General features: G+C 53.7%; 1 protein-coding gene and 1 long non-coding RNA gene across 2 annotated transcripts in view; one reads left to right on the top strand and one right to left on the bottom strand.

Annotated features, from left to right (window-relative positions):
• LOC113257639 (uncharacterized) overlaps positions 1 to 979 on the bottom strand; it is a 33,887-nt gene extending 32,908 nt beyond the window's left edge. The window contains exon 1 of the long non-coding RNA XR_007189440.2: positions 889 to 979. This is a non-coding gene — a long non-coding RNA (uncharacterized LOC113257639). The remainder of the gene's footprint in view (positions 1 to 888) is intronic.
• A 159-nt stretch (positions 980 to 1,138) lies between these two features.
• NCKAP5L (NCK associated protein 5 like) overlaps positions 1,139 to 17,764 on the top strand; it is a 35,303-nt gene continuing 18,677 nt past the window's right edge. Inside the window, exon 1 of the mRNA XM_026501927.4 lies at positions 1,139 to 1,232. The gene's annotated coding sequence lies outside the window, so the exon portion shown is untranslated. The remainder of the gene's footprint in view (positions 1,233 to 17,764) is intronic.

The raw sequence follows: 17,764 nt of genomic DNA, 5'->3' as shown, positions 1-17,764 counted from the left end.
TTTATGTCCTTACCCTGCCTGAATCTATTCAAGTTCTCTCTGCCCTTCAAATCCCATTCTAAATTAAGGAACCTCCTTCAGAGAGGAACTCTTGATTAATCCTAGCCAATTTGAGCAACCCAAGATCCCTCAGCTTTATGTTCCTTTATTGCACTAATATGATGCGTTAATACATTCAGTGTACACCCACAATAGAAGCAGTTTTAATAAAATGGGCAGAGACAATGGCTAGGAATCCCTTTGTATTTCTCTGCAGAACCCCATTCAGAACCTGCATTAACGGGCCAGTCACTACCATGCAGATTGTGAAGACTATAGGGTATCCAGACAAGGGCAAATATTTCATCAAGGGCCAATGAGACTGATACCGAAGGGAGCTCTGAGACCCTGCAGGGGCCTAGGTGGGCTGTTTGCTTTTCTTCTTTTCAGCACCCGGTTAGTTCAACGGGGCAGGTCCCCACCAAGACAGCAAGTGGCTGAGAACAAGGTTATATTTTTTTCTCTGCTCAGCCTTACCTCCTCCAATGAGGAAACTATCAGCACTACTCTGAAAGCAGCGGAGCCTGTTCCCAGCGCCCCGTTTTCCACAGTACTGGGAGGACCCAATACCGATCCGGAGGAGGAAAAGTGAGGAGGGAGCATTTAAGGCCAAGGAGGCACTCAAGCGTCTTCCCATAGATTTACACCCAACACGTAAGCAGGAAGACAAATTACAAACACTAACGCTCACAACCACATACACACGTGCACGCCCAGCTCCACAGAAGCAGACGCGCATGCCCGTGGCTCCGCGCGCACCTACTTAGTTTTATCTGCTATAGATACCCCTCATTCCACCCCCGCTCGGCCCACCGCGGCTCCCCCTACCCCGGCACCGGGGAGGTTTACCCAGCCCGACCCGACGGCAACCGAGGAGAGCGTTTCTCTATAGGGGGAGGGGAGGTCCTTCCCACTGGGGCGGAAGCGGTGCTCTCCGGACGGGCGGACTTAGCTCTCGTCCTGGGAACATCTGGAGGGGGCTGGGAGGGGCGCGCATCCAAGACGAACGTGGATTGGCTGCGCGGAAGAAGAGAGGCGGGGTCTGAGCGAGGGGCGGGGCTCACTGGCCCCTTTAAAGCCTTGACATCAAGAGGCGGCCCCAGCACCCCCCTTCTTCTGCCCCCCGCCCCCGAGCCGCGGCCATGGACCCGGCGGATCCGGCCTGCCCTGGCCCAGCTCAACACCTGATTTCGGTGAGTTCCAGGCCTACTTGGGATTTAAAGGGCGGCGAGTGGAGGGGCTGTAAGCTGTGGGCTGGGGGTGGGCGGTTTGAAGGGTAAGGCTCTCGTGGCAGCCCTGGGTCGGAGGGGGCGGCGCGCCTTCCTGCCCGGACCTCGCTGCCTGCCCCTCCCTCCCGCCGCACTGTCCCCGGCGCGGGGGGGGGGGGGTCCGGCTGCGACTCTGTCCACCCCCACCCCACCCCCTCCCGCCCCCCGCGCCCTCCTCGCGCACACTCCATGGCCCCGGAAGGGAAACTTTCGGGACAGGGGGATGTTCCGGGGGCCGGTCTCCCTCCCTCTTTGAAAGCACTGACCTTGCCCCAGCTGCGCACCCCACCCCACCCGCATCCCACCGTCCGGGTGCCGCTTAGCGGTGCCGGGTTGTTGCGCAGGGGGGGAGGGGGGAGGCTCTCCCCAAAGCGCAGGCGCGGAGACCAGCCCTGGGCTCCTCTTCGCCCTCCTTGCAGTCCCCGTGGCCTGGGGCGGTAGGGCGTGGGGAAGATGGGGAGAGGCGGAGAGATCAGGGTCTCTAGGAACAATCCTTCGGTAGCTTTGAGGGGCTGCGGGAAGGAAAGAGGCGGGGGCCGGCAGGCTGAACACTGAAGAGAGGCTGAGGGAGGGAGAAGGGCTGGGTAGGGTGTGGGGCCAGGGCAGCGCCTGCAGAAAAGGCTCTCTGGGTCCTGGCTGCGGTGCCAGAAGAATGCAGAGAATGTATCTGTGCCCGACACTCCCCTGGCCTAGGCTGACTCGAAAAGCGGCTCCCCGAACCCCAGCCCCCTTCTCCTTGTTCCGGGCTCAAGGTCCTAAGTCTCCAGCCCTGGCACTGCCCCAAGGGCACGGAGGTCCCTCACCTCCCGCAGGCCTGGTTTTCCAGATTCTCAGCCCTATCCACCCATGCTGCCAGCTGCTACTTAGATGCTCGCCTTTCTGAGGAACCAGGGGTCTTCGACTGATGGGTTCCTGGCTGTAAAGGCAAAGCCCTCTTATTCCCTCCCCTCAGGTCCTCCTGCCTCCTGCCTAAGCACAGTTGTCTGCCAGAGGTAGTGGCTGGAGGCGGATGCCTGGGATAGGGATGGTACTGGGAGACAGTAGAGAGGGAGTCCATGTCTAACCAATCTATGGTCTGTACTTAATGGGGAAAATGAACCCAGCCTAGTTGCCTTGTTGCAGACCCTGTCTTGCAAGAAGGGAGATACAAAATTCACTACTCATGTTGGTTCCCTGTCTTTCTAGGATCAGCCTAGGTTTAGTGGGTTTCCAGCTTCAGAGAAACATGTGTATTCCTGTCTGGGGAGATATTCACATATAGTTCAACTTTGTTTTCAAAGTCCGGTCTGTGCATGAGGTGGTTCAGGCCCTCCGGCAGCTTTCTTCAGCTTAGGTCTTTGGAACAGAGTGGGAACCTGGAGAGGCAGATGGCCTGGGTGGCGGGGAAGAAGGCTCTTCCACAATAGGCAGAAACCACTGTGTGTGAGGACCAGGCTGCTGTCACTGTGGACTGGGAGTCAGCAGCACTGGTCCCTGCTCCTCCCAGCTTGCTGTGTGACTTTGGCCCAGACAGTCTGCCTTTCTGGGGCTCTTTTCCCTCATCTGTAAAATTCAGCAGTTGGACTAGAAAGCTCTAACATTCCCTTTCACTTTTTGACATTGTGTGGTTCCATTGATAAGTGACTCTGAAAGGGAGAAAGGTCCCCTGGCAGTGTGACTTAGCTTGGGGAGGTAGGTGTTGGGTGATGCAGTTCAAAATCATAGTTACCCAAGGTTGCAGGGGTGCAGACTCCCTTATTCTGCCTAAGAATAGCTATTGTCTTGCTCACCCCTGGTGGCTTGGTGTATGAACTCTTGCTGGCTGGGGTTTGGCCCACCCATCAAGGCCTCTGCTGAGATATCCTGGCAGGCCAGTCTTTGAGTTGGGCCTTTGGGGAGGAGTTGAGAGAAGGGTAGGCAGCCAAGGGCCAGCCGGGTAAGCAGATTCCCAGGAGAGAGTTTGCATCTCAGCTGTTGGGACTTGTTTTAGGACCTGAGCCAGGGAGCACAGTACACTCATCCGCCCTCTTATGGAAAGAGGTTGAGAGCCCCATTGCTCTTCCCCATCTCACTCCCTGGCCCTACTCACCTCACCTGTGCACTCACCCCCCCCCCCCCCCCCGCCAATCCCCAGGCAGTAGGCTTCAAGAGTTTTCCCTGCTGCCCTCACCCAGCCCATCCAGCTTCCTGGGCCCTTCCAAGGCAGCCTGGCAGCAGGGAGAAACTGCCCCAGCCCCACCTTTCCCGTCCTCCTTCCCTCCTGGGGGTATGGTTTCTCAGGAGTCAGGCTCTCCAGGTTGGGACTTGCTCTCTAGCCCAAGAGCCAAAGACCTTCACGTTTTCCTTGTTTGTTTTCATCCTTGATCTCCCAGGTGCCAGGGGGGATGTTAGAGGAGGTGGTGGTTAGAGAAGCTGTGGGATTGGTTGGACGTGGGACACACTGTCTGCATTGCTTTTCCCTTTGCCAGCTCTCCTGTGCCTGGGGAGCCCCCTTCCCTGGGCCCTGCTGCCCATGGACTGAAGCTGCAGCAGGAGGCATTTAGGTTAGACCCCAAGGAAACCTTCCTCGCTGCGAGGAACCCCTGGAATGGAAAATGGAAGCTCCCAGGGAGGTCAGTTTCCCAGAAAGTGGTTAATGGTGGAGTCCCTGTCAGAGTGAAGGATGCGGCTGTTGCTAGGCAGAGGCTGCTGTTTCCTCTTGGGGTGTGGCTCTGAGGCTGGCCAGCCAGAGGCCCCGTTAGAAGCAGGAGGAGAAAGGACCCTTGCCTGATAGCCGAGGAGGGGACCCTGGCTCCATCGGCCCTGGGTCAGCAGAACTGCATCTCTCAGAACAAACACCACTTCTGGCCCTGCTTCCGCCAGCCCCTCCCCCAGTTCAGCACCACTGCCACAGTCTGCTTTGACGATCCTCACCCGAACCTGGCAGGCTCCTCCAGTCCCAGTCTGGCTGCACTAATGGACTGATTGGATTTTCTATACTCAGAGTTTGGGATTTCTGATTGAACATGCAAATTTATGTAAATCAATCTGGGATCTGCCACCACATCAAAACAACATAGAGTCATGGGCTGGAAGGAATCCTAGAGACATCTAGTCCAACGCCCTCGTGTTAAAAATGGGGAAACTGAAGTCCAGAGGGGGAAGTGATTCATACAATGATGAGTGTCAGTGGCGGGGCTCCTGACTGTGGTCTGGTGTGTTACACGGTCCCCCTTTGCCTTAATTTCTCAGGCATGAAGGGCCTGGCCGAATTTAAAGCAGAAAGGGCAGTTCTGGAACCTGAGATTGTGGAGAGCTGGACCCTTGGAGGGTCAGAGCGTTATCGCAGGGCCTCCCCAGGGGCTCTGGTCAGATCTAACATTTGAAGAAAAATAACTTCAGATCCCTGCGAACAACACCCTTGTTTTTCCCCAGGCCTTGCCCTGGAAGGTTGGAGGACAAGGTCATTGGTTGCTGCCTGGCTTGGCCCTTGTGGTTTTCCCAGAGCTGAGATCGTGTCTGTTACAGCATCTGTCACAGTACCAGGCACACAGTAGACTGTGGATCGCTCTGCCCAGGCCGTGCCTCTGTCTTTACCCTCCCATCCTCATGTGAGTCTCTGCTGCTTCCCTCCGTGGTCATGGTGGGAAAAGATCGTTAGTCTTTTGTGACTTTTTGCGTCCCCTCCCCTGCCCTTGCTATAAGAAGGATGTCATTATTTTGAGATCAGTGCCAGAGTTGGAAGGGGGCTGCAGAGATGGGCTTGGGTCCCTAAGAAGTAGTCTCCCTGCTTTTTGACATGCTTTTGATCTGATCCACCCCCCGCCCCCGGCTGCAAGATCCCCCCTGTTCCCACTTCACATGGACGGTGCCTGTGGCATGGGCTTTCTGGAAGGCTGCGCCCTCTCTTACCCCGTGGTGCCTGCATGCGTTGCAGAGATGGCGGGGACGCTCAAAGCAGCTGTTGGCCTGCTTTGCAGCACTTTGGCAGAGTGAGTGTATGCGCTCACGATCAGAGGCCCTGCACCAGCCTGGGGAGGGAGCTTGGGACACATCTGGGGTCTTCCTCCCCTTCATCCCAAACCCAGGCCTGGCTGACTCTGAAAGGAGCCCCCCCCCCAGCCCATCTTCAACATCTTCCCAAAACACAGCAGGTACGGACTCCCCGCCTTCAGTTCCTCACTGACAAGCGGCCCGCAGCTCCTATATCCTTAGTTCCTTGTGAGGGGCAATCCTCCCTGCGCCTCAGTTTCCCAGGCTGTGCTGATGGATTAATAACACATCATCCCCCGGGCGTGGCACCTGCTCAGTAATTGCCGTTTTCCCGGCTCTGGGAGTTACACGATGAAAGAGGCCTGAGGAGGCCAGGCTGTTATTAAGGTGAATTATCACTGCTATTATTCTGATTTTTATAAAAGTCCAGTAGCCTCTGAGAAGAGCCCAGTCAGGCACAGCTCCCTGGACCTTACGGCAGTCCTTGAGCTCTGGGAGTTCTCCCGTACTCACTAGGCTTTTAACAATCTCTATATCCACATCTATGTAGATATTTTAAAAGGAGCAACGACCCCATTGCGCTTCTCCTGCTGCTTCCTGCAAGGCGTGAGTGGTGGTGGGCGCTGCTTGGGGCTCTGGTCTGCAGTTCTCACTCTCCTGCAGGACTTGAAACTGTCCCTCCCCGCCGACCCTCCGGATAGAAGAATGATGAGGTTTTTCCTAGATGGGACAGTGAGGGGCCCCAGAACTCCTGGGGTGTGGCCCTAGGGTTCTCAGCAGTCATTGTTCCTTTGGGCTGATTCATTTCAACCCCCGGCTGGCTTGATGTGGGGGCTGTAATTGGTCCTTTTGTGTGAGGCTCTGTTGAGACACCCCCAGAACCTGCCCGCAGCAGCTGCAGGAACCTCCAGGTGTGATTTACCCCAACGTACTCCCACCTGCCCCTAACTCTCCCGTTGCCCAGCCACCCACCTCTGCCCCTGCCCTTTGAAAGGATCTAGAACAAACCCAGCTCTTACCCAGGAGGAAGTGGCCGTGACCGGCTTCCGAGCAGGGTGGTGCTCCCGAGCCGCACCACAGCCCGGCAGTGGCGGGGCCTCTCTCCTGGCCCAGAGAGAGCTTTATGGGAAGACAGGGAGCGAAGACTGTTGTCCTTTGGCCAGAGCCCCACACTCATCTAGCCAGACCTCCTCACCTCTCCCTTGTCCCAAGGGCCTGGTCCCTACTTCCTAATACGGGAAGAGACTAGATAGCCCCAGCTGGGAGGGGCTTTAGAAATCACCTGGGCAGGTGGTTGTTCCTTCTGACTTTTTTTTTTTAAGTTTTATGTTTTATTTTTTCGCTAGACTTTTTTTTTTTAAGATTTTATTTATTTGTCAAAGAGAGCACAAGCAGAGGGAGAAGCAGGCTCCCCGCTGAGCAAGGAGCCCGACACGGGGCTCGATCCCAGGACCCCGGGATCACGACTGGAGCTGAAGGCAGACGCTTCACCGACTGAGCCCCCCAGGCACCCCTTTCACTAGACTTTTTAAAAAATATAGTCCGAAAATCAAAACGGTACAAGAAGGTGTATGTTGAGAAATTACGCTCCCACCTCCACCCCCTTTTCCCTCCACAGATAATCACTTATTCGTTTCTTACATATCCCTCAAGAATGTCTTTACATGAAACAAATAGAAATGTCTATTCTTCTTTTTCTCCCTTAGCCAAAAGAGCAGAGAGCATATACTGTCTTCCTCTGTTACCTGTTGTCAGTGTCTGGGTGTGCATGGATTTCTCCTGCCACCTGGCAGCTCTCTGGTTTCTGATCTTTACTGCCCACCCCAGGGTCACCCAGTCGATCCCAGGCCAGGAGCAGGGTTTGTGCACCTTCGTATTCTAAACTTCATTCAGATGCCAAGGTTTAGGGCAAGACCAGCCTCTGAGGCATTCTTAGCAGTTCCTCTGTGCCAGGTGTTGTGCTAGACTCTGGGGGTACAGTGGTGATCCCCAAAGTCTCCCTTAATCAAATAATTCAGCAGTTATAGAACCGCAGCTATGATACAGGCTACAGAGAAACGGCATATACTGTAAGAGCAAGTAACCAGAGGCCCGGGCCGCCTTGGCTTGTGCGGGAGTGTGCATGTATTGGGGGAGGCACTAGGCAGGGCACAGCATGAAGCTGGGGGCAGGAGGCTGGGGCCAGGACTGTAAATATAGTGCCACATGACCTGGAAAGCTGGGTTTTTCAACTTGACTTCTGTGGCTTCTCTTCTCCCCCCTCCCCAGTCTGTGGGGTGTCCTGGGCCCCTTGAGTTTTATTATTTTTTTTAAGATTTTTTTTTTTAAAGATTTTTTTATTTATTTGACAGACAGCCAGTGAGAGAGGGAGCACAAGCAGGGGGAGTGGGAGAGGGAGAAGCAGGCAACCAGCGGAGCAGGGAGCCTGATGCGGGGCTCGATCCCAGAACCCTGGGATCATGCCCTGAGCTGAAGGCAGACACTTAACCACTGTGCCACCCAGGCGCCCCCCCTCCTTGAGTTTTATTATGTCCAAGACAAGAAACCCCCTTCTCTGCCACATGGTGCTGCTAATGCCTCCTCCCCACCCCCACCGCCTTCTCTCCCCAGCTCTGGGCCTGCAGTCTCCTAAAGCTGGAGCCTTCCTTTCCCCTGTAGGCCGAAGGGAAGTTGGGGGGGTGTTTGCTTCTCACTTCCTCTCTAGACGGCACCTCACTTCCTGTCCCTGGGACCAGAAGAAAGCTAAAGCTCTTGGCTTTGCTGACCCTTCCTCTCCCTACTCCCCACCCCCCTGCTCTCCTGGGAAGCCCGTGGGCCCTGCAGGAGGAAGGCAGAATCAAAACCAAGGGCTTCTCCCTAAAACCCTGCCCAGCTCCTCACCTTCAACCCCCAACCCCACACGAGGAGATCTGCCTTCCCAGCTGCAGTCCCTTTCCAGACAGGAGCTCATCCTTCTATGCCCTGCAGGAAAAGTCAGAGAGAGTTCACCCCACTTTACGGATTGGAAAACTGAGTCCCAGATGGGTGCTAGGCTTCACCCAGGGTCGCTCAGCACCGGAATCCAGGAAGCCTCACTTCCATTTGTGGGCACAGAAAGCGCAGAGTCCAGCGAGGGCTTGTGGGCGAGCCGGAGCTACTTTCTGTTCCCGGAGAAGGCTATTTGCTTCCTGCCAGAGCTGGTGGCTTAGGAAGTCACCTCCGTGCTCTGGCCATATGGCACCCACCGAGTCAACACTGAAGCGGCCTGGACGTGGAGGGCACCTGGCTGGCCAGAGCCTGTTCCCTTTGAAGAAAGAGGCCAGGCTAGGAAGCTGGGGGGCGGTGAGCACCGGGGGCTGAGCATGGGGGCTGGGAAGGTGTAGCCTGCAGGTGCAGCCTGAGCGCCCACCGGCCGTGTGGCCTCCCAGGCCCTCTTCCTCTTGGATCCGAGAGCAGAGAGCTGACGCTCCAGGCGTCAACTCAGCAGTCGCCTCCACGGCTCTGAGGAGCCTCCCTGCCTCAGCTCTTCCTGTGGGATCCAGCACGGCTCTCTGGTTACACCCCGGGTGTTGAAAATATGCTGACTCTGCTATTGGGTCGGGAGATAAGAGAGGAGTTAGTGACTGGCATGGGCCAGGGGACCAGGAAACACTCACCTTCAAATGCCCTTCAGCCCAGCTGCACTGAGTCATTGCGTTTCCGTACACACCCAGAGAGTTCTGCCTCCTTCTGTTTATGCCTGCCTTTTGCCTAGAATGACCCGCTTGCCATTCCCGTGTACGTGAACGCCCCCGGTCTGTGACGTCTCCGTTCACTCGATGCCTGACGTTCCGAAAATCTGTTGCAGCTGCGGCTTAATATTCCTCTCCTGATTTTTAAAGTTCTCCACCTCCTTCACAGTACAGCTGTTACCTGCATGTGTTACGTCCCCTACTAGACTGAAAGCCCCGAGAGGTCAGAAGAGCTGAGCCCGCTCTGAACTGCCCCCCAGTACCCAGCCGTGCGCCCCCTACCGAGTGGTCTGTTTGGAAGTATATGCAGAATGAATAGAGTAGTCCCATTTGCCAGAGGGAGTCACCGAGGCCTGGGAGTGGGTTGAGGGCTTGGATAAGGTCCTCTCAACATTAGGGACAAAGCTGAAAATGTCCTTGCTGACCTCTCAGCATGGTTTGTCCTCTGGGCCCTCAGAGCCATTTGGGCGGGGGACACTTGGGGGTCTGTAAGAGAAGCTGAGGAGCCCAACGTCCTTTCTTTCTGGTCTTACACTGTCTGGAAGGAAAGGAGATGACCCGGGTCGGGGCTTCGCTGGCAGGAGTGTGGGGGAGCACAGAAATGCAGGCAGGGCTCCTCTTCAGGGAGCTCCCCTCCTAACCGCACGGGAAGTCCTCTCTTCCTCACGGGGGAGGATGAAGGGGGAGGACGAAAGAACAGGGCACATTACAGTTGGAAATACCGCTCCTGCAGGAGGCGCTTCAAAAAGTGTCCGGTCGGGACAGCTTTGCAGGAGAATTGCTCTGGGGCCAGGGCATGGCCTCAGGGCTGCGCAGAGGGCTCTGTCTGTCCCCAAAGCAGTCAGAGGTCATGGGAAGGTCTGAGGCACTAGGGACACAATGAGATGTACGGTTTTAGAAAGAGGATTGCTCTGGTGGAGCTCCTTGGGAAAGTGATTGTGGCAGGGAAAATAGAAGATAAGTCTGGAACATCTTATGGTGCCAGGAAGCAAGCAGATGTTCAGAAGTAAATACATTTTTGTTAAGATTTTATTTATTTTATTTGAGAGAGAGAGAGAGAGAGTGAGAGAGATCATGAGCAGGGCAAAGGGTAGAGGGAGAAGCAGACTCCCCGCTGAGCAAGGAGCCTGATGTGGGACTCGATCCCAGGACCCGGGGATCTTGACCTGAGCCAAAGGCAGACGGCCAACCGACTGAGCCAGCCAGGTGCCCCATAAATAAATTTTTTAAATGGAGGCATGTGGAAAGAGGAGGAACCAACCTTAAAGAGTTCGCAATGATCATAGCTGGAATTTAAGCAATGAAATGAGTGATGGTAATATTGGATTCTAATCCAAAGAATAAAATATCTATGGGTTCATGCGAATCTAAATGTGTGATTAAGTAAATCAGTGGCAGTGAAGGGATAGCTCTTCCCTACAGAAAACTTCTAATTAATAAATGTATAAAGAATGAGGCAAATCAAAAATCATCGTTGAAACACTACAGTAATTGCTGTAAGCAAGATCCATGGATGAATCCTAAAATCAGCAGGTGAAAATTGAAGGAGAAACAGGATGTTTGCGTGATCACAAAGTATTGCCCCCCAAACTGGTTACTGGTGGATAAACCCACTAGTAGATACCACCTAACCAGGTGGTCAAGGTTAACCTCACCAGTCCTAAGACATCTCAGCATGATAATCCCTGATAAAATGCACTGAGAAGGGCACATCACCTCCGTGGTATTCCTTCCAAAAATTCATAACCTCAGTCTAACTCGAGAACACGTCAAACAAACCCCAATAAGGGAACACTCTCCAAAATACTGACCTGATCAGTTCCCTTCCAGAATGTCAAGGTCATGAAAGACTACTGAGGAACTATCATGAGTCATAGGAGAATAAGGAGATTTGGTGATTAAGTACAATGTGGGATCCTGGATTAGATGTTGGAATAGAACATCAGTGGAAAGGACATCAGTGGAAAAACTGGGAAGATCCAAATAAGTCTCTGGTTTCGGGTTGTTTTTTTTTTTTTAATTGTTCTTCTAAAGAAAGATGTAGAACAGCGAGAACATGGTGCTATGTCTGTGTTTTTTAAAAGTGTGTGTGTATGTATATACACAACCATACAAAACCATACAAAGTTTTAAAATACACACACACACACACACACACACACACACACAGAAGTAGAGGTGCGAGATACCTGGGGCGGGGGGAAGAGAAGCATCACAGACCAGGGAAAAGTCATCCAGGAGAAGGTGGTCACCATCAAGAAAGTGAGGGGCGCCTGGATGGCTCAGTCATTAAGCGTCTGCCTTTGGCTCAGGTCACGATCCCAGGGTTCTGGGATCAAGCCCCGCATCGGGGCTCCCTGCTCAGTGGGAAGCCTGCATCTCCCTCTCCCACTCCCCCTACTGTGTTCCATCTCTCGCTATGTCTCTCTCTGTCAAATAAATAAAATCTTTAAAAAAAAAAAAAGAAAAGAAAAAAGAAAGTGAAAAGATAACCTACAGAATGGGAGAAAATATTTGCAGAGTCATATATCTTATAAGAGTCTTGTATTCAAAATATATAAAAAAAAAAATCCTTACAACTTGATTTAAAAAAACCCCACATAATCCAATTAAAAATGGGCAAAGGATCTGAATAGACATTTCTCCAGGGAAGTTAGACAAATAGCCAATAAGCACATGAAAAGATGCTCAACACCCTTAATTTGGGAAATATAAATCACGCCCATCATGAGGGATCACTTCACGCTTCCTCGGGTGACTAGAATTCGAAAATCGGACCATAACCAGTGGTGAGGACATGGAGAAATGGAAACCCTCATTCCCTGTCGGCGGGACTGTAAAATGGGGCATTCACTCTGAAAAACAATTTGGCAGTTCCTCCAAGAGGTAGACCTACAGTTACCATGTGACCCAGCAAGTCCACTCCTAGGTGTCCACCCGAGAGAAGTGTAAGCCTACGTCCACACAAAAACTTGCACACAAATGCTCACAGCAGCGTTACTCACGAGAGCCGAAAAGTGGCAACAGCCCAAATGTCCATCAATAGATGACGAGAGAAGCACTGGTGCTCATCAGTTATTTATCAGAATATTATTTGGGGGGCGCCTGGGTAGCGCAGTCGTTAAGCGTCTGCCTTCGGCTCGGGGCGTGATCCCGGGGTTCCGGGATCGAGCCCCGCATCGGGCTCCTCCGCTATGAGCCTGCTTCTTCCTCTCCCGCTCCCCTGCTGTGTTCCCTCTCTCGCTGGCTGTCTCTCTGTCACATAAATAAATAAAATCTTTAAAAAAATAAAAAAATAAATAAAATTAAAAAAATAAAAAAAGAATATTATTTGGCCATAAAAAGGAACGCAGTGCTGATCCGTGCCTCAACATGGATGAGCCTTGCAGACGTGACACAAGTGACGGAAGCTGGTCACGAAGACCACCTGTTCTGCAAGTCCATTCCTGTGAAAGGTCCAGAATAGGGAAATCTATAGACAGAAAATAGATGAGTGCTTGCCTAGGGCTCGGGGGTGCTAACTGAAGGGGACTGAAAATGTTCTGCAGATGTCACGGTGGCATCGATCTGTGACTGCACTCTGAACCACTAGACTGCACACTTTAAATGGGTGAGTCATAGGGGATATGAACTATGTTTCGAAGCTTAAAGAAGTCCAGGAGGAAGTGGCCACCAGAGGCACTTGTGCCTGAGAGGGCGACGGGGCTGGAAAAATCTTGTTTGGATTTAGCCTTGTGGCAGTTAACTGCTTATGTTGGACCAGGTTGAGGAAGGAGTGAGAAGTGAGGATGGGTGTTTTGTTTTAGAAGTTTGGCTTAGAAGGGCAGAAGGGGGCACGGCTCAGTCTGGGGAAGTGTCAGGGGGAAATTAGTTTACAGATGAAAGACACCTGAAAAGCTTTAGGGACAGATGGGAAAGGTCCCCTCAGGAAGACCTAAGTGGGGATGGGCCGGGGCAGGGACTGGCCTTGACTGGGAAGACGGCAGCCTCTCTGCTGTACGGGGAGGAGATGGGGAGAGCGGGAGGTACAAGGGTTCTGATGGGGCGGGGAGGACGGTGGCAGATTTGAGGGGTTTTCCCTCCGTTGGCTGTAATGCTCTGGGGAAAGGAGGGCAGGCAGTTGAGGAGAGTGGAGTGGTGTGGGTGCAGCTCTAGCATAAACCTTGGTGGGGGTGCCGGGCAGGACTGATGAGCTGGCTGGGACGGCTTACCTTTGCTGAGGAGAGAATACGAAACTGTGTGAGTGAAAGCCTGGGGACAGAAGTGAGTGTCAAGTCCTGTCCTGTCCCATCCCCAGCCTCTGGGCTCCGTGGAAAGAGAGCACTGACCTAGAAGGCTCAAGTCGAGGAATCCCAGGGATCTTCTAGAATTGCACCATCCAGTACAATAGCCACAAGCTGCATGTGGTTATTTAAATTTAAAATTCATTTCCTCAGTTGAGGTAGCTGCATTTCTTTTTATTCTTTTTTTTAAAGATTTAGTTTTATGTATTTATTTGAGAGAGAGAAAGCATATGTACCATAGCATGAGTGTAGGGGCCCGGCAGAGGGAGAGGGAGAGAAGCAGGCTCCCCGCTGAGCAGGGGGCTGGATTCCCCCCCCATCATGACCTGAGCTGAAGGCAGACATTAACCAACTGAGCCACCCAGGCGCCCTGACATTTACTATCATATAAATTAGAACTGAGAGTTTTAAACATTTAATTAATTTAAAATAATAATAAACCCATTATATATTAACATATTTTATGAAAAGTAACTACATATTTTCCAGGACAAAAAAAACAGTGAAAAGAATGGCATATATGTTCTGGCATATATGTCATGTCTGACTTAATAAAAGACAGCTGGATTCTCGTATCTGTTTCTATAGTCAGTCTGTTGTGATATCACATATCACGTAGTCTCTGGAAAATGCCACTGTAGACTCATGAGAGAATGAGAGTTAAGAAAGCAAATAATGTCTCGGTAGTATTATGAAAATAGTTTCAACTCTGAATTCCTTGGAAGAACGTCAGGGTGCCTGGACCATATTTTTGAGAACCACTGTTCTAGAACAGCCTCTATTTGGCACAAAGGAACTCGTCCCTGAGAGATTGAGTGATTTGCCTAAAGCCACACAGCGAGTAAATTGCAGTGTTGGGACCAGACTCTAAATCTTCCTTCTGGCTAGAATGGGCCCAGCTAGGCTTTGGTGAGTGCCGGACAGACGAGGCTTCTTGGCTATGGAGCCCCCGGCCATGTGGCCCTATAAATAAACCCATTGTGTCTGTGTCTGAGCCCCTTCCCTCTCCCCACCACCAGCAGCTGCTTTTTTTGTGGTTGGGTTATGCTGTGGACTGGGAGCGTGGAAGAGCAGGGAGAGGGGAGGTGAGGGGCGCTGGGGCCTGTAAGACTTTGGGGCTCAACACAACTGTCGTTCCTCCTGCCTGCCTGGAGAGGCCGGGGACTGAGCCTACTGTGGGTCAGAAAGATCCCACACCAAGGCATGCAGGTTCTTGCAGTGCCTGTGAAGAGGAAGTTGGAAGGGGACACAGGGGCCCCTTCCCCATGGACACATGCCTCTCAGTAGGGCTATTGTGTCTTGGGGCCAGTTGTCAGGAGGAGGGAAGGAAATTCTTGTCTGTCCTCTTTCCCTGAGGGGGGAGGAGACCAGTTGGAATTCTTAGGGCTAAACGATGCTTTGGGCAGGGATTAAGGTGGCTACTTTCAGGCCAAGAATGCCCTGGGGCACCAGTCCCCTTATTCCCTCCCCACGCCCACAGCATCCCAGGGCTGATATCGTCTGGAAAGCAGTGTTGGTTATGGGTGCAGAAGTTGCTGTTTACAAGTGGACTCTTGGGTGTGGACGGGGATTCCAGAAAGCAGCTGGGGGATGGGGGGAGCACGGGGGAACGGTTGTTGTTACGGATGATTCTGTTATTAAAGTGAGCTTCTCCATCTCTGCCTTCCCACAGCTGCCCACCCTCCCCCACCTCCTGGTCCTTGGCTTCTGTCCCTCGAGGACTCTGGGGGGAACAGCTGGTGAGTGAGGGGCTCATCAGGGCCCAGAGCCCTTGGCTAAGAGCTGGGATGAGGGAGCGCGGAAGACAGGCTTGCTGCCACCTCTCTAGTCCCTTCCTCCCAGGGCTGGACCCGGAGTTCAGGAAGGGGTCTGGCCTGTGCCCTGGCTGGGCAGACGGTGGGCACTGCAGACCTCACTCCTTTGATCTGGCTGACTGAAGGGCCTGGGCAGTCCGCTCCCTTTTGGGGCCCTGTGACTGACTAGGCTGAAGAGAGTCACCAGAGTCACTTAGCGTGTCCCCACGTTACCCAGAGCCCCCTGGGCAGCTGCTCCCCCTTCCCTGTCCCTGGTAGCTGCAAACTGCCCCCCACTCCCCGCTGAAGAAGGGCCCGGGAGGCCCTGGTCTTCCTCCCTTCCTCTCCCTCCCTCCCCTCGGCACTGAGGTCACCTCCCTGTGAATCAGGCCTTTGTGGGGGGCGGGGCTGCCCGTTGGCAGTTCTGGCGGGAGAAGCCTCCAGTTCAAGTTGGAGCTCCCACCTCCTGCAGCTCCGTCTCTACCCACCGTGGCCTGCATCATGTGTTCCAGACCCCACATCCGACATCCGGGTGTGTCGTGGGACCAGCGTGGGGTCATCCTGAAGAACCCAGGTTGGGGCTTTTCTGGGCCCGGGGTGGGGCTGAGCCCAGAAGCTGTGAGTAGGGGCTGTGGGGCTGAGGGGGGAGGAGGGTGTGCAGCCCCCAGGAGAGGGGCCCCACTGACACCCAGCAGGGACAGCCACTGGGGAACAAACGTGGGTGGGGTTTTTTCCCCACGAGATTTAGGCCGAAAACCCAGGTTGTGATGGGCGGAATTCCTCATAGACTCAGATTGGGAGCTGGCGGTGGTGGCATCTCCTCGTGTTCCCGAGAGGAGAGTGAGGCTGCAGGAGGTGTTCTCGCCATAGAAATCTTGAACTCCCACTGCGGTCCTGCTCACAGCGTGCACTGCTCCGGGCGCCAAGTTTAAATGCAGGCCTCTTCCCTGTGACTCAGGCAATCCGGGCTGCCAGCTTCCTGTCCTCTGCTTGTGGCCCTGTAGACGGAGAGAAGGCCTCTGGTCCCGGGTTGGCCTCGACTGAGGGCAGAAAACTTCTCCCCAAAGTGAGGTTGAGTCACAGTCTGTCTTCGTTTCCGGAGCCTCTCCGAAGCCCAGCCGGGGAGGCTGAGACCATCCCACATGACAGAGCTGTTGCTTTTGGGTGGCTTATCACTTGGAGGGTCTCCCCCAGGTCACAGTGGGGCTCAGGCCTCCACGCCCTGGGATCCACAGAAGCTCAGATTGAGAGAGTGGTGGCAGTCAGCTCCTGGGGGGGAGCGTATCGGGTCCCCACCCTCCTCAACACGCAGGAAACCACAGCCGTGATCCACAGCCAGTCCCCACGGTCTGGGCCTCCTGGAGGTATTTTTATTTTTGTTTTTTTAGGAAGGTATTCTCCCAAAGCATCCTCACCCTTAGTTTGGTTTTTGCTGTCGCTGTTGGGAACACAAAGACTTGGGCTTTTCCCCGTCTTTATCTTCCTCCCTTTCTGGCCCTGGACACTGCCGTGTTCACCCAGCTGCTTTCCTTCACCCTCAACTTTGTCTCTCCCATCCCCCGCTGCTCCCTGGAGGTGTCCGCAGGGGAGAAAGGGTGAGGGGATTGAGGGGAAAGCTAGGGAACCCTAGGGGCACTGGGAGCCTCTGACGGAGCGGGAGATGGGCGTGCTGGGGTGCTGGGGTGGGGTTTAACTCAAGTGGTGGAGGTAACCCGAGGCCTTTTTTGGTTTTAACCCCTATTTATGTATGTGGGAAGGAGGATATTTCCTGAATTTTTTTCATTTTTTTCCAAGCCCGTCCATTTCTAAAAATATCAAACACGATAATGTCCCGAGCAAATGAAGTTATTCTCAATACATTTTTCATGATGTTAAAATAACAAAGGACTTGAGATTGTTGTGGGGTGTTTAAAAATAAGCATTACAAGTTTCTCCTTTTCCTGCCGTCTTCAGAAGCCCCCTTCCGCTGTCATACAGGGGCACACGGTCTCTCTCGCTGGGAGAGAAGGTTCCCTCCGTTTGCCATTGTCCCTTTCTCCCTCTGGGGTGAAGGCTGGGCTGGCAGCTGGCGGGAAGGGGTGGAGCAGGAGGGGAGGCCCTGCGCGCGGGGTGAGGGGTGAGCGGGCGGCACTGTCAGATCTGCGGGTGCCCCTACGGCCCAGACCCCGCAGGGGGAGCCAGGGACTCAGGGTTCTTACAGATGAACAGACAGCAGCAGCAGGCAACGAGGCAGGACTTTGCCTCTGTCGGGATGTGATCACGAAAAGTCTCCGTTTATTGAGTTCATGCAAGACCGTCTACACACATTGTCTCATTTCATCCAGCAGCAACCATTTGGGCTAAGTATCCGTGTGGCCACTGTATCGGTGAGGAAACAGATTGTCTAGAGTCAGATTCTCACCCTGACCTGTCCCGTTTGCATAGCTCCAGGAGCCCTGGGACTATAAGGGGCTTACAGCACAACTTGTGTGTGTACAGAGGCCGCCTACGAAGGGGGAAAGGGAGGCCTGTCCGGCGTGCTTTGTGACCCAGCCGTGTGGCTCGGGCAGCACCCTTTGCCTGCAGCTACGGCACCCTCACCCAGGCTGCTGCCCCCCTCATGAAGCTGTTAGGAGGATCGGGGGCGGGGCCAGTGCACTGCTTGGCACACAGGACACACTCAGCTTTGGGCGAGTGATTTCCTGCTCTTCGGTTTCCTCATCTCAGGCATGGGTGTTGAG

This window comes from Ursus arctos, unplaced genomic scaffold (genome assembly GCF_023065955.2).
Source record: "Ursus arctos isolate Adak ecotype North America unplaced genomic scaffold, UrsArc2.0 scaffold_26, whole genome shotgun sequence".
Taxonomy (NCBI): Eukaryota; Metazoa; Chordata; class Mammalia; order Carnivora; family Ursidae; genus Ursus; species Ursus arctos.
Note: the sequence above shows the minus strand (reverse complement) of the source record. Positions and strands in the feature narration are given on the sequence as shown.